This window comes from Lissotriton helveticus, chromosome 7 (assembly GCF_964261635.1).
Source record: "Lissotriton helveticus chromosome 7, aLisHel1.1, whole genome shotgun sequence".
NCBI classification, from domain to species: domain Eukaryota; kingdom Metazoa; phylum Chordata; class Amphibia; order Caudata; family Salamandridae; genus Lissotriton; species Lissotriton helveticus.
Window position 1 is genome coordinate 1,848,561,005 of NC_136068.1, and position 16,023 is coordinate 1,848,577,027.

The window sequence follows — 16,023 nt, forward strand, 5'->3', positions numbered from 1 at the left end:
AGAGTACCGTGGCATATAGGGGCGTAGCTTGGTCGGTATGAGGGGCGGAGGGTGAGTGGGGGGGGCTTCAGCAATCACGCTGAGACATCTTTTCAAAACACATTACATGAATAGTAGGGCACCAAGAGGGGTCTAAGTGGCAGTGGAAGGCAGAGCAGTGAGGATTGTAGGGGCACTTAAAACGCCATATTTTTCAAACGAATCAACATTGTCTGAGGCCTTCAAAACATACATGAGAGAGTGTGTGGTTTTCTCAGTGTGACCATGTGAAAATCCAAGGTGAAATCTAACAGACACTTCACATTACCTGACTGAAAGCACTTGTACCAAACTATTTAATACAGAATATATTTTTTGGGGGGCTGTAACCCCCCCCCCCCCACTTCCCCCCACAGAGCTACACCCCCGAGCACAGAGTGGAGTGTCGTTTGAGTTGCCTTACCAGTTGCACTGCGCACATCTCAACCAATGCTCTCAAACTATTTTATATAATTTTATCTGAAATCAACATGATATGTGGAAAGAAAACCTGTTTGTTGGCCACATCAGCTCTTCTTTGAAGTGTTTTTCTTGGTTTGGAAGCTACCTTACTACTACTGAATGTAAAAGTAAGTGAATTGAGCATGACTACAGATGTGCTCCGTTTTCTCCAAAAAGGTGGTACCATCCCCATAGGATAACCACCCATAACCTTCAACAACAGGCCTTCTGCCTTAACTTGGCTCCACGTCATAAGCAGAGGTCCCCTGTCTAGCCTAGCCTGCCACGAGGAACAGCTTAATCTTAATTTCAGGTCTGAGTTATAAACAGAAACCCCAGGCAAATAACAGACTGCGAAGTAGATGTTTATCAAAAATGCATATCAATGAGCACAACATAATGCAAAGAGGAAGGCTAAAGAGTCAAAGCTTAAATCAAAAATAAAAAGTAATAAAAAGTCAAAATTTCAAAATACATGATCCATAGAAATTAGTGCAAAAGATAAAAAGGTGAGAAGAGATGAGGTGTAAATGCCAGTGAATGGATGAATTTTTTTTTAATCGTGCTAGTTCAGGCTTATTTTGAGCTGATGGTTTCCGGTGCTCAGAACCGGCAATTATTTTTTCCGCATTAGCTCTTCTGACAGTCTGCCACAAGGGGGCGCTGTCTGTTTTATTTAGAAATTAGCACAATAGTTAATTATTAATTTAATATACATTAAACATTACTATTACCTTCTGCCCAAGCTATTCATATAGCTTTGGGGGCCAGGAGTAGTTGGTTCGTAGGTGTGTTGTTACTATCATAGGCAGCAGTGGCAATGTGTGGTGCAAGCGCCAGAGGCCTCCTGACGAGAGCGCTGACACTTATTTTTTTTTACAAATTAAGCACTGCTCTAGTTATCAAAAATCATTGCAAAGGTTTGCATGCCGGCAGTGCAAAATTATTCATATGATTTTTCTGAGAAGTGATCCCAGGCCCTAATGTACCCGAAATTAAATAATGATTAATCACCATTTTGTTAACCTTAAGCAAGAGCCTAAAACAGCAACCTCATGAACACATCATGAAGATAAGCCCGCCGCCACTGGCCGGGCCTATTTTTGACCCAAATCCAACCCTGTGCTACTCCCTTCATAACGCTTTTTTCCCTCTGTTTTTTTCAGTTGGTTGCACACGCAGATACATTTATGCAGCCATCCACCAGGGCTTGCAAACGCATGAAGTTTCCTTTCAGAGGGGGTATGCCGCAGCAGCACCGAGCCTTACCCTTTCTCGTGCACCCCCTACCCTGTCCTAGGCAGTTCCTTACTCTGCGCTTTAGCTGGGCTGCTGTGTCATGTACGCTGGACTTTGAGTGCCCCACTGATTTGTAAGCTCTCATAAGGGGCCAGTGGGGTAAATTTGAATTACGTGCAGTAGCCAGCTGGGCACGATGTCTGGATAATGAAGCACATTTAAACATTTTGCTGATAGATAATGATCTTTTGATGTAGACAAATACCTAAATGTGCACCCCAAAGGCCTTTGAGCACTTCTTATTGCATCAATAAACATGTTTGTCTTTGAGGTTTCTTCCCTGAAAGATCTGTGCACCGTGTCCTACATGCTGCAGTGTCCACATCATGGATATCAACAGTGGTGGCTGGCTTCTACAGACGTGGTGAGGCGTGCGGGGGGGGTCACTTACCTTGAAGCTCGACGCCCTCCTTCCCCGGGTGTCTTCGAGACCGGACTGGGAACAGCAACCAGCCCTCTGCTCAAATGGAGGAGCCGCCCCTGCCAATGCCAGATCTCTTGGCTTTGCCAATGCTTGTAATTCTGACCTGTTGTCTGTTTGCTGGAGTTGGCAATCTTGTCTTCTAATGGTTTCATTTACCATCAGAGTTAATTAGCTACTTAGCAGGGTAATTGATGTATTAACCCTGTGCCCTCCCCATGCGAGCGGTGTGTTTACAGTCTGACCGAGTGTAAACTTGGCCACTTGAATGGCTGTTGATACATTCTCTGCACTCGTCTGATTTAGCCAGAATATGCAGCTGCTTTGCGACTAACATTGGATAATTGAAAAGAGGCGCTTTAGGGGACCGGAAACAGCGGAAGGGCTCAGATCCTTTTTAAAACAAGCATTTGCAATGCAATAGGTCTCGCATTTACTACAGTTTGAGCTATTGGCATTGTTGATTACAATGCCTTTTATTAATGTGTTGGTTTTTTAAACAAATAAATAAAAGCCATTGTCATTTCCAATGCCAATAGCATAAACATTCGCAAATGCGAGACCTATGGCATTGTAAATGCTTGTTTAAAAAGAGATAGGTTGTCAAATAAAATCCATGAATAGGAAACTTTGGGCCAGATGTAGGTAGCCAAATACCGGTCGGTAACGGCCGAATTCGGCCGTTACCGACCGGTATTTGGCTACCGAGATGTAGGGGCAGGTAAACTGGGCAAATCGGTAATTTTACCGAATCTGTAAATATACCGGTCGGTAAATTTACCGACCGGTATTTTTACAGAATCGGTAAAATTGATATGTAGGTGGGACTCTTCTGAGTCCCACAAGGCCTAAGAAATCGGTATTTTACCATCAAATTCAATTTGATGGTGAAATACCGATTCAGGTGTGCATGCACACGTGTGCATGCACACCTGTGCCATATGACAGGCAGACCTGCCCTTAGGGCAGGTATGCCTGCCATATGGCCCCCGAACCTTTTTTGGGGGTGCTAGAGGGTGTCAAAGTGACACCCCCTGCACCCTTGCCAAAAATCGGTATTTACCGATCGGTAAATACCGACCAGTAATGCCCCATTCATTCCTATGGGCTTCAAAGCCCATAGGAATGAATGGAGCATTACCGGTCGGTATTTACCGAATCGGTAAATACCGATTCTTAACGATTCGGTAAATGGAACATCTGGATGTTCCTACATACCCCCACTTCTTATTTACCGATTCTTAATTACCGAATCGGTAAAATTCGGTAATTAAGAATCGGTAAATACGTTTTTCCTACATCTGGCCCATAGGGCCAGATGTAGGTAGCCAAATACCGGTCGGTAACGGCCGAATTCGGCCGTTACCGACCGGTATTTGGCTACCGAGATGTAGGGGCAGGTAAACTGGGCAAATCGGTAATTTTACCGAATCTGTAAATATACCGGTCGGTAAATTTACCGACCGGTATTTTTACAGAATCGGTAAAATTGATATGTAGGTGGGACTCTTCTGAGTCCCACAAGGCCTAAGAAATCGGTATTTTACCATCAAATTCAATTTGATGGTGAAATACCGATTCAGGTGTGCATGCACATGTGTGCATGCACACCTGTGCCATATGACAGGCAGACCTGCCCTTAGGGCAGGTATGCCTGCCATATGGCCCCCGAACCTTTTTTGGGGGTGCTAGAGGGTGTCAAAGTGACACCCCCTGCACCCTTGCCAAAAATCGGTATTTACCGATCGGTAAATACCGACCAGTAATGCCCCATTCATTCCTATGGGCTTCAAAGCCCATAGGAATGAATGGAGCATTACCGGTCGGTATTTACCGAATCGGTAAATACCGATTCTTAACGATTCGGTAAATGGAACATCTGGATGTTCCTACATACCCCCACTTCTTATTTACCGATTCTTAATTACCGAATCGGTAAAATTCGGTAATTAAGAATCGGTAAATAAGTTTTACCTACATCTGGCCCTTTGTGTCTTACAGATTTGGAACAATGCTGTAATCATAGAGGGAAAGCTTGAGATTAATCAAAAGAAATGTGAGCACGTGTGTACTGAACACGTAAAGAAGAAAGCTATAAATGTATAGTGACTAACTGCAAGGGAAGATAAAATGACGAATGAAGGGGTGGGGGGGCAGAGGAAAATATTGCTGCAAATTAAAGCAGGAACGAGAAGGCACGGTGAACAGGAGGATGGAATATGGGGAGGAAAGAGAGAAACACAGAGGAAGGGATGAAGGGGAGGGAGCTAGAAAAGAAGGGCTAGAGGGAACATGATGGTAGAAAGGAGCAATGCAGAGGCGAGGGGACTGGATGGATAGAAAGAGGGTGAGAGGCACGGTGAAAGAGGAAGAGTGTGCGGTATAAAGCAAGAGGGGACTCGAGCGGTAGGTGGAGAGCGATAGATGCGAGGGAAACAGCGTAAGGGGGAGAGGGGAACAGCGATAGAAAGGGAGAAGAGAGTGAGACAGCGGGTAGGGAGGGAGAAGAAACTAATGAGCAGGAGCGCGAGAGGCATGGATAGGCAGAGGGGCAGGGGAAGCGAGCAGAGGCTGGAAAGACAGGGTGGTAAGCCATGTGTGTGTGGCGGGGGGTGACTTTAATAGGGCAGCATGGCACCGAAGTAGACATAGGGCCGCCGTAGATATACGGCTGGTACGCTGAATTTGTGCGAGCGGCCTTATTACCACACAACACGGAATGCCGTCTGCGCCCTGATCCTGGTATCACTGCAGCACTAAAAAAAAAATGCCCGCTTCCCGCCGGGCCGCCGCGCTGCCTGCGACAACCCGGAAGCGGTTGGGCAGCCGGCCAATCGCAGCGCGGCCCCAACCGGAAGTCCCGCCCCCATCGCGCGCGAGAGAGAAGCCACTGTCCGAGGAGCCCCGAGGGCTCCTGATCGAGTCCCGGTCCCGAGATGGGGGACCGGTGAAGAGCGGCCGGGCGCATGAAGAAGGCGGGGCTCTCATGTGGTGAGAGAGCCCCGCAAAGCGCAACCGCCGCCCGAAAGGCACGCCGAGCACCGCCAGAACAGGTGAGTGTGTGGCGGAGGAGGAGGGGTGAGTGGGGGTGGGGTGTGCGCGTGTGTCTGTTGTAGTGTGTCTGTGCATGCGTGCGTGTGTCTGTCTGCGCGTGTGTCTGTTAAAGGGGGGGTGCGTGTGTGTGTGTGTGTATGCAGTGTGTGTATGTGCGCATGCGTGCGGGAGCCTTTCTGTGCATGGGAATAGCAGGGACGGCGACGCGACGTCCGCGCTCACGAGATAGAATCGCCAGAAGTACAAGCTCGTCACAGTCTGCTGTCTACATTCCCCGGAATCCCTGGAAAGTGGCGACATAAGTTGTCTCCCTAGACAGCAAAAGCTTCGCTTTTGCTTTCGTCTAGGCGAGACCTAAAAAGGATGACAACCACGTGGAAAATGTTCTTTTTTTTTTTTTTTTGTCCCAAAACTGAAATAAAAACACGGCGGAATGCAGCTGCGGCAGGAAATGCTGTTAAAATACTGTTGTGAAGATTTAATCATATGAACAGTTTGAATGTACACCGAGCGTCACTTCACCCTTTTTTGTCCACTTGCATTATTTTTGATTTTGTGAGGTGGAAGTGCTGGGTTCAGTAATTCTGCTTTTACCTTCTAGAATTCAAAATTCCCTAGTAAAGTATATGTTCAGAGGCTATGAGCACAACGCGTCTGAAGGGCAGGAGGCTGAAATATTAACATACTGGTGAAAGTTGGGATTGTGCATTGTCGGGACCAATTACTGAGTGCCTGCATAATACTTAGGAGTGTTTGACGGCACAAAAGGAGAACGTGGCTGTGCTCAGACATAGTTAAAAAATCAAGGAACCTTGATGTGCTATAAGAGGCGGACAGGACATGGCTAACAGAACAGTGCACAGACCTTGGAACTGCACGCATGCACGAGTATTGGCAGCAGACCAACAGCACAGCCTTAGGCACTGCATGGAAGAGGACAGGCAGCAGGCAACAGCACAGTTTATGGCACTGCACAAACAGGCTGCAGACCAGTAGTAAAGAAAATGGCACTGCGCATACGAGGGCAGGCTGGAAACCGATAGCCCACTGGCACTGCGTATACGAGGGCAGGCTGGAAACCGATAGCCCACTGGCACTGCGCATACGAGGGCAGGCTGGAAACCGATAGCCCACTGGCACTGCACATACGAGAGCAGGCTGCAGACCAACAGCACAGGCACTGCATAGAACAGGGCAGGCAGCAGGCAAATAGCTTACTCCATGGCACTGCACATACGAGGACAGGGAGCAGACCAATAGTACAGCCTGTGGCACAGCACAATTGCATAGAGGCTGCCTACAAACAGCACTGTTCATGGCGATGCACATATGAAGACAGTCTGCAGACCAGTAGGACAGATAATGCCACTGTATATGCAAGGACACGCCGAGAAGTACCTAGGAGGCACTTTTGAACCGCAATCCGCCCCCAATCCCCCTCCCCCCAACAAAGAAAGCTTGGGGAGTCTGGTGCTACAGAAATATATATTGGGAGGTTAGGGGTTCGAATACAAATTCTATGGTAGACAGCACACGCCGTCTGAACAATGCTGTGGGTGGCGTCACTGGCGGGTACCACAAGGCTAATAAACAACAAACTTAGGGGTCTAATTAGAAATCACGGTGTGATTCTATGCTTTTGTAATCATGTCAATAATACATGAGGACAAACACAGCAAATCCAACAAACCATACCACCAAAAGTGAAGCGCCAGTAAACGTGAGTCACCCCTAGTTAAGGATTCCCATCAAAAGTCTTGCATGGATCAATATTCTCATTTGGTAGTCCTTATCGGGTATTGTGTCTCTTGATCATTGAGACCGGCATACCCAGACAGCCAGTTCGGGGTAGCGACCCACAATCACTCGGTACTACCACATGATGTTGATACGATGGGAAGTGCAGTGCAAAAGCAAAAAGAGTGGTGATTTAAAAAAGGATAGGGAGCTTAACACAAACCAGTTTTAATAAACGTTAGACCCTTCCCCTTTAAAAACAAGAACAGTATAACATCGTCAACGCAGTCCACACAAATAGCTGTGAGGAGACCAACATGTTTCAGCCCCAATGGGAAGATTCCCCAGGCTTTCGTCAGGGTCTCTGTTCTCAATACATGCTACTGCTTATAAGTGAATAAAGTGTGAAAAAATTATACAAAAAACACACAGGTGAAAACCAGTAAAGGATATAGTTTTCCTTCAACTGTATCAACTCCTCTCTTCGGCACCTGGTCGACTTAGTACTGTATGTTGGGGACAAACATACCAGTGAATCACGATCAGTAATCATGGTCTGCTGCAAGAGATACATAGTTCCTCAAATATATACAAATTCATTACTCACCCAGAGTGTCCGGGGAGTGGACCTCACCTCTTCCTGGACCTGGCTCAGGATATGTGAGACCCCGCTCTACAATAACAGAAACCGGCTCCGTAAATATACAAGGCAGAGTGATCAAGCCATGATCTACTCTGGCACTATAAGCATTACGAAGTCATGAAGTCTTCTGTGCATAGAGTACACTTACATCTGTCATTACCATTACAGCCAACTATCCAAACCCATGTTAGCCACACAACTCAAAAGCCATTGGTGTGATAGTCATTAAGCTAAGAAATCAAATGATTACAGCCTTAAAAAGATAGTTAAGAGAGGTGGAGATATCGGTCCTACCTGTCCGTCGTTGTCTCAGGAGTCAGGCACCGAACCTCCTTCATTCTCTATATTTCATTAGTCTGGTCTGATGGAATAAGCCAATCGGAGCCTGTAGGGGAGGGGCCGGGCCGAGAGGCTAAGTGCAATCTTATTGCTCAAAGGCATACTATTAAACATCCACTTGTGTAAAATATGGGTCGGGGACCGGGAGGGAACCAGGTCAGTAACACCGACTGCCTTCGGTGTTTGTGAGCATTGCGCGCGTAGTCTCGCGAGACTTGCGCGTCAGAACTACAGGATGACGTCACGCGTCAGTCTGCTGTAGTTTATTCGTGCCGTTTCCGCCATCAGTAGCAGGAAACGAGCCCTGCAAGCAGTAAGAGAACTACCAGATGACGCAGAAGTCTACAGAAAAGTAGTTCAAAGAGAGCAATAGTCGCTACAGGCAACTTGGCATACGATCTCTCTCAGAGCCTGAATACCATGTCCCAAAACTAAGGCCAGCGCCATAAACACAGTAAATAGTGAGAAGTGTAATTATAAACCGCTATTCACTGTTCATGGGTACAAACCATAGGGGACCGAAAAAATAACTACAGTCGTCAGTTAAACCCCATGGGAGTCCCCATTTACTAGATTATATGGTGTGGATGAAGCATAAGAGGGGTGCACATAGGGCAAGGTAGCATTTGAACCAACATTGCTATAAACCTTTTAACAGGGGTCATAATCAACAGCATTGGTCTGACCAACACTATACAGATCACTCACGTATACTGAAATGTATATTCACGACATGTTACCATTACAGCCAACTATCCAAACCCATGTTAGCCACACAACTCAAAAGCCATTGGTGTGATAGTGACTGTTGATTATGACCCCTGTTAAAAGGTTTATAGCAATGTTGGTTCAAATGCTACCTTGCCCTATGTGCACCCCTCTTATGCTTCATCCACACCATATAATCTAGTAAATGGGGACTCCCATGGGGTTTAACTGACGACTGTAGTTATTTTTTCGGTCCCCTATGGTTTGTACCCATGAACAGTGAATAGCGGTTTATAATTACACTTCTCACTATTTACTGTGTTTATGGCGCTGGCCTTAGTTTTGGGACATGGTATTCAGGCTCTGAGAGAGATCGTATGCCAAGTTGCCTGTAGCGACTATTGCTCTCTTTGAACTACTTTTCTGTAGACTTCTGCGTCATCTGGTAGTTCTCTTACTGCTTGCAGGGCTCGTTTCCTGCTACTGATGGCGGAAACGGCAAAATAAACTACAGCAGACTGACGCGTGACGTCATCCTGTAGTTCTGACGCGCAAGTCTCGCGAGACTACGCGCGCAATGCTCACAAACACCGAAGGCAGTCGGTGTTACTGACCTGGTTCCCTCCCGGTCCCCGACCCATATTTTACACAAGTGGATGTTTAATAGTATGCCTTTGAGCAATAAGATTGCACTTAGCCTCTCGGCCCGGCCCCTCCCCTACAGGCTCCGATTGGCTTATTCCATCAGACCAGACTAATGAAATATAGAGAATGAAGGAGGTTCGGTGCCTCCCCCTGACTCAGTCTCACATCCTGAGACAACGACGGACAGGTAGGACCTATATCTCCACCTCTCTTAACTATCTTTTTAAGGCTGTAATCATTTGATTTCTTAGCTTAATGACTATCACACCAATGGCTTTTGAGTTGTGTGGCTAACATGGGTTTGGATAGTTGGCTGTAATGGTAATGATTTGACAGATGTAAGTGTACTCTATGCACAGAAGACTTCATGACTTCGTAATGCTTATAGTGCCAGAGTAGATCATGGCTTGATCACTCTGCCTTGTATATTTACGGAGCCGGTTTCTGTTATTGTAGAGCGGGGTCTCACATATCCTGAGCCAGGTCCAGGAAGAGGTGAGGTCCACTCCCCGGACACTCTGGGTGAGTAATGAATTTGTATATATTTGAGGAACTATGTATCTCTTGCAGCAGACCATGATTACTGATCGTGATTCACTGGTATGTTTGTCCCCAACATACAGTACTAAGTCGACCAGGTGCCGAAGAGAGGAGTTGATACAGTTGAAGGAAAACTATATCCTTCACTGGTTTTCACCTGTGTGTTTTTTGTATAATTTTTTCACACTTTATTCACTTATAAGCAGTAGCATGTATTGAGAACAGAGACCCTGACGAAAGCCTGGGGAATCTTCCCATTGGGGCTGAAACATGTTGGTCTCCTTGCAGCTATTTGTGTGGACTGCGTTGACGATGTTATACTGTTCTTGTTTTTAAAGGGGAAGGGTCTAACGTTTATTAAAACTGGTTTGTGTTAAGCTCCCTATCCTTTTTTAAATCACCACTCTTTTTGCTTTTGCACTGCACTTCCCATCGTATCAACATCATGTGGTAGTACCGAGTGATTGTGGGTCGCTACCCCGAACTGGCTGTCTGGGTATGCCGGTCTCAATGATCAAGAGACACGATACCCGATAAGGACTACCAAATGAGAATATTGATCCATGCAAGACTTTTTATGGGAATCCTTAACTAGGGGTGACTCACGTTTACTGGCGCTTCACTTTTGGTGGTATGGTTTGTTGGATTTGCTGTGTTTGTCCTCATGTATTATTGACATGATTACAAAAGCATAGAATCACACCGTGATTTCTAATTAGACCCCTAAGTTTGTTGTTTATTAGTCTATTCCTGTGGGGGATAATACTTAGGCTTGGTCTCTAAACATCCCTCTAGCCCTACAATACTGTGTGGTTTTTTCGGGTACCACAAGGCGACATTGCTAGAGCACCCTCACAGGAGATGACACACTGGTAGTCCAGTCCTAGGCGCTGCCTCCCCCACTCCCCCCTCTCGTGTAATGCACTGTACAGACCCGCCAGGATTTGAGGCTGAAAATGATAGATTATGAGTAAAATAAAGTGCCGCAAAAATGCCGCTAAATTTCCATATTTGTGCCGCTAAATTTCCAAATTTGTGCCGCTAAATTTGCTAATCCATGCCGCTATATCCTGGGGGGTCTGATTTATAGTGTCCAGAGGCTTCTGGATAGAAGGAAGTACAGGACACATCATTAAAAAACACACAAATACCTTCTTCACTGCACTGACCCGGCAGCTGATCCTTCACACTCATTAAACTTAGTTAGATTTAAGCAATAGATGCACTTACATTTGCCAGTCTGGCTGTTTCAACAGTTGTTAAGCGGGCCCTAGGCTAGTAGGTAATGATCAAGGTATGGTTGGATGGTGGAGAATGAAACCAGCCATAGAGTGTAGACACACTGATTACCAACTGTTACTTTAGAAATAACTTTACAAAAAGCTAAATTTGATCGCATATCTACAAGTAAATAAAAACATAACACACTAAGCAGAGAGACTCCTGAACAATACCTTGACTTTGATGCTCCATATGGTCAGTGTCAGCTGTCAATGTCACAGGTCCTTGTGATGGAGAAGAATGTGGCACAACAATTGAATTGTTCGATTGGGCACAAGATGGTGTGATCTCTCAATGCTGCACCTCCAACTGTCCATCATGTTGATTTCCATCTAGTAGCGCCCACGGTTTCCTTGGAGACACAAGGAAGAGTGTGGTAAGAAGGGACCCCTGGTCAGGGGTAAGTAGTGTCCTTCTCTGCTCAGGTACTTTGGTGGTGGGTGCCATGGCTTAGGGTGGGGGGAATAGAGGAGCAAGAGGGACTCTTGGACATCTGTGACAAAGGATCATGTGCACGCCGGCCTGAGACCAGCAGGTCCAGGTGGAGGGAGAACGAGTAGGCCTGGAAGACAAAGGGGAGGGGCTTAGGACTGGTGCAGGAGCGGTAGGCTAGACATTCTGAAATTAGGAAATGTTGGGGGATGGATGATCGAGGGGGCACTACAGCAGGTTGTGAGCTGGACACCCCCTGCGAATCAAATATTCAAATCAAGACTGGGTGGTTTCCGGCCACTTTCCAAGTAAAAATAAGGAAGGAGAGCAGTGGTTCAGGGCGGATTGAATTCAGAGCCCGACGATGAGAAATAACCCGATTTTCCCTCCCCACATCACCGAATTTGTTAAAAGTATAAACAATGCACAGGTGAGAATGCACAGGTAAGTGGCCCATGGGATGAGAATGCACAGGTAAGTGGCCCATGGGATGAGAATGCACAGGTAAGGGTCCCATGGGATGAGAATGCACAGGTAAGGGGCCCATGGGATGAGAATGCACTGGTAAGGGGCCCTTTGGATGAAAATGCACAGATTTAGGGCCAGTCGAATGAGAATGCACATGTAAAGGGGCCCATCGAATGTGAATGCATAGTTAAGGGGCCCATTGGATGAGAATGAACAGGTAAGGGGGCCCATCAGATGAGAATGCATAGATAAGGGGCCCATCGGATGAGAATGTACAGGTAAGGGGTCCATCGGATGAGAATGTACAGGTAAGGGGCCCATCGGATGAGAATGTAATAGGTAAGGGGCCCATCTGATGGGAATGCATAGGTAAGGGGCCCATTGGATGAGAATATACAGGTATAGGGCCCATCGGATGAGAATGCACAGGTAAGGGGGCCCATGGGATGAGAATGCACAGGTAAGTGGCCCATGGGATGAGATGCACAGGTAAGGGGCCCGTGGGATGAGAATGCACTGGTAAGGGGCCCTTTGGATGAAAATGCACAGATTTAGGGCCAGTCGAATGAGAATGCACATGTGAAGGGGCCCATCGAATGGGAATGCATAGTTAAGGGGCCCATTGGATGAGAATATACAGGTATGGGGCCCATCGGATGAGAATGCACAGGTAAGGGGGCCCATCAGATGAGAATGCATAGGTAAGTGGCCATCGGATGAGAATGCACAGGTAAGGGGGCCCATCGGATGAGAATGCATAGGTATGGGGCCCATCGGATGAGAATGCACAGGTAAGGGGGCCCATCGGATGAGAATATACAGGTAAGGGGCCCATCAGATGAGAATGCATAGGTAAGGGGCCCATCAGATGAGAATGCACACGTAAGGGGGCCCATCGGATGAGAATGCATAGGTAAGGGGCCATCGGATGAGAATGCACAGGTAAGGGGGCCCATCGGATGAGAATGCATAGGTAAGGGGCCCATCGGATGAGAATGCACAGGTAAGGGGGCCCATCGGATGAGAATATACAGGTAAGGGGCCCATCGATTGAGAATGCACATGTAAAGGGGCCCATCGAATGCGAATGCATAGTTAAGGGGCCCATTGGATGAGAATGAACAGGTAAGGGGGCCCATCAGATGAGAATGCATAGGTAAGGGGCCCATCGGATGAGAATGTACAGGTAAGGGGCCCATCGGATGAGAATGTACAGGTAAGGGGCCCATCGGATGAGAATGTAATATGTAAGGGGCCCATCTGATGGGAATGCATAGGTAAGGGGCCCATTGGATGAGAATATACAGGTATAGGGCCCATCGGATGAGAATGCACAGGTAATAATAATAATCCACATTTGTAAAGCGCACAATCACCCGTTAGGGTCTCTAGGCGCTGGGGGCCGTCGGGAAGATTAAGCAAGCTATTGCCCAGAGTCACATGGTGCTGGGCTAACCTGCCGCCGGCGCTGGGGATCGAACCGTGATCCTCAGATTCCAGCGTCAGTCGCCCTGGCCGCGGCGCCACACCTCTCCCATGCATAGGTAAGGGGGCCCATGGGATGAGAATGCACAGGTAAGTGGCCCATGGGATGAGATGCACAGGTAAGGGGCCCGTGGGATGAGAATGCACTGGTAAGGGGCCCTTTGGATGAAAATGCACAGATTTAGGGCCAGTCGAATGAGAATGCACATGTAAAGGGGCCCATCGAATGGGAATGCATAGTTAAGGGGCCCATTGGATGAGAATATACAGGTATGGGGCCCATCAGATGAGAATGCATAGGTAAGGGGCCATCGGATGAGAATGCACAGGTAAGGGGGCCCATCGGATGAGAATGCATAGGTATGGGGCCCATCGAATGAGAATGCACAGGTAAGGGGGCCCATCGGATGAGAATGCATAGGTATGGGGCCCATCAGATGAGAATGCATAGGTAAGGGGCCCATCAGATGAGAATGCACATGTAAGGGGGCCCATCGGATGAGAATGCATAGGTAAGGGGCCATCGGATGAGAATGCACAGGTAAGGGGGCCCATCGGATGAGAATGCATAGGTAAGGGGCCCATCGGATGAGAATGCACAGGTAAGGGGGCCCATTGGATGAGAATATACAGGTAAGGGGCCCATCGGATGAGAATGCACATGTAAAGGGGCCCATCGAATGCGAATGCATAGTTAAGGGGCCCATTGGATGAGAATGGACAGGTAAGGGGGCCCATCAGATGAGAATGCATAGGTAAGGGGCCCATCGGATGAGAATGTACAGGTAAGGGGCCCATCGGATGAGAATGTACAGGTAAGGGGCCCATCGGATGAGAATGTAATAGGTAAGGGGCCCATCTGATGGGAATGCATAGGTAAGGGGCCCATTGGATGAGAATGCACAGGTAAGGGGGCCCATCGGATGAGAATGCATAGGTATGGGGCCCATCGAATGAGAATGCACAGGTAAGGGGGCCCATCGGATGAGAATATACAGGTAAGGGGCCCATCAGATGAGAATGCATAGGTAAGGGGCCCATCGGATGAGAATGCACAGGTAAGGGGGCCCATCGGATGAGAATATACAGGTAAGGGGCCCATCGGATGATAATGCACAGGTAAGGGGCCCATCGGATGAGAATGCACAGGTAAGGGGGCCCATCGGATGAGAATGCATAGGTAAGGGGCCCATCGGAGGAGAATGCACAGGTAAGGGGGCCCATCGGATGAGAATATACAGGTAAGGGGCCCATCGGATGAAAATGCACAGGTAAGGGACCCATCGGATGAGAATGCACAGGTAAGGGGACCCATCGGATGAGAATGCATAGGTAAGGGGCCCATCAGATGAGAATGCACACGTAAGGGGGTCCATTGGATGAGAATGCATAGGTAAGGGGCCATCGGATGAGAATGCACAGGTAAGGGGGCCCATCGGATGAGAATGCATAGGTAAGGGGCCCATCGGATGAGAATGCACAGGTAAGGGGGCCCATCGGATGAGAATATACAGGTAAGGGGCCCATCGGATGAGAATGCACAGGTAAGGGGCCCATCTGATGAGAATGCACAGGTAAGGGGGCCCATCGGATGAGAATATACAGGTAAGGGGCCCGTCGGATGAGAATGCACAGGTAAGGGGCCCATCGGATGAGAATGCACAGGTAAGGGGGCCCATCGGATGAGAATATACAGGTAAGGGGCCCATCGGATGAGAATGCACAGGTAAGGGGCCCATCGGATGAGAATGCACCGGTATGGGGGCCCATCGGATGAGAATGCATAGGTAAGGGGCCCATCGGATGAGAATATAGAGGTAAGGGGCCCATCGGATGAGAATGCATAGGTAAGGGGCCCATCGGATGCGAATATACAGGTAAGGGGCCCATCGGATGAGAATGCACAGGTAAGGGGCCCATCTGATGAGAATGCACAGGTAAGGGGGCCCATCGGATGAGAATATACAGGTAAGGGGCTCATCGGATGAGAATGTACAGGTTAGGGGCCCATCGGATGAGAATGTACAGGTAAGGGGCCCATGGGATGAGAATATACAGGTAAGGGGCCCATCGGATGAGAATATACAGGTAAGGGGCCCATCGGATGAGAATGCACAGGTAATGGGGCACATCGGATGAGAATACATAGGGTCCATCGGATGGGAATGTACAGATAAGGGTAAATAGGATGAGAATATACATGTAAGGGTCCATTGGATGAGAGCACCGAGGTAAGGGGCCCATGGGATGAGAATGCACACGTAAGAGAGTCATCAGAGAAGAGGTGAATCAATCATAGCAGTGTTTGCATACCAAGCTCCGCTGTGTTTCATTTACACAACCCCAAGGACACTTTGTTTACCATTAAAGTCGTCAGAGCAGCTGTAAACAGCCCCACAGGCAGAAGGCCATTGCCTGGCAGCAGGAGATGAAGTAAGTGCTAGTTTGCTTTTCAATACTCAGACAAGCTCGTGCTTGCTCAGTGAACAGG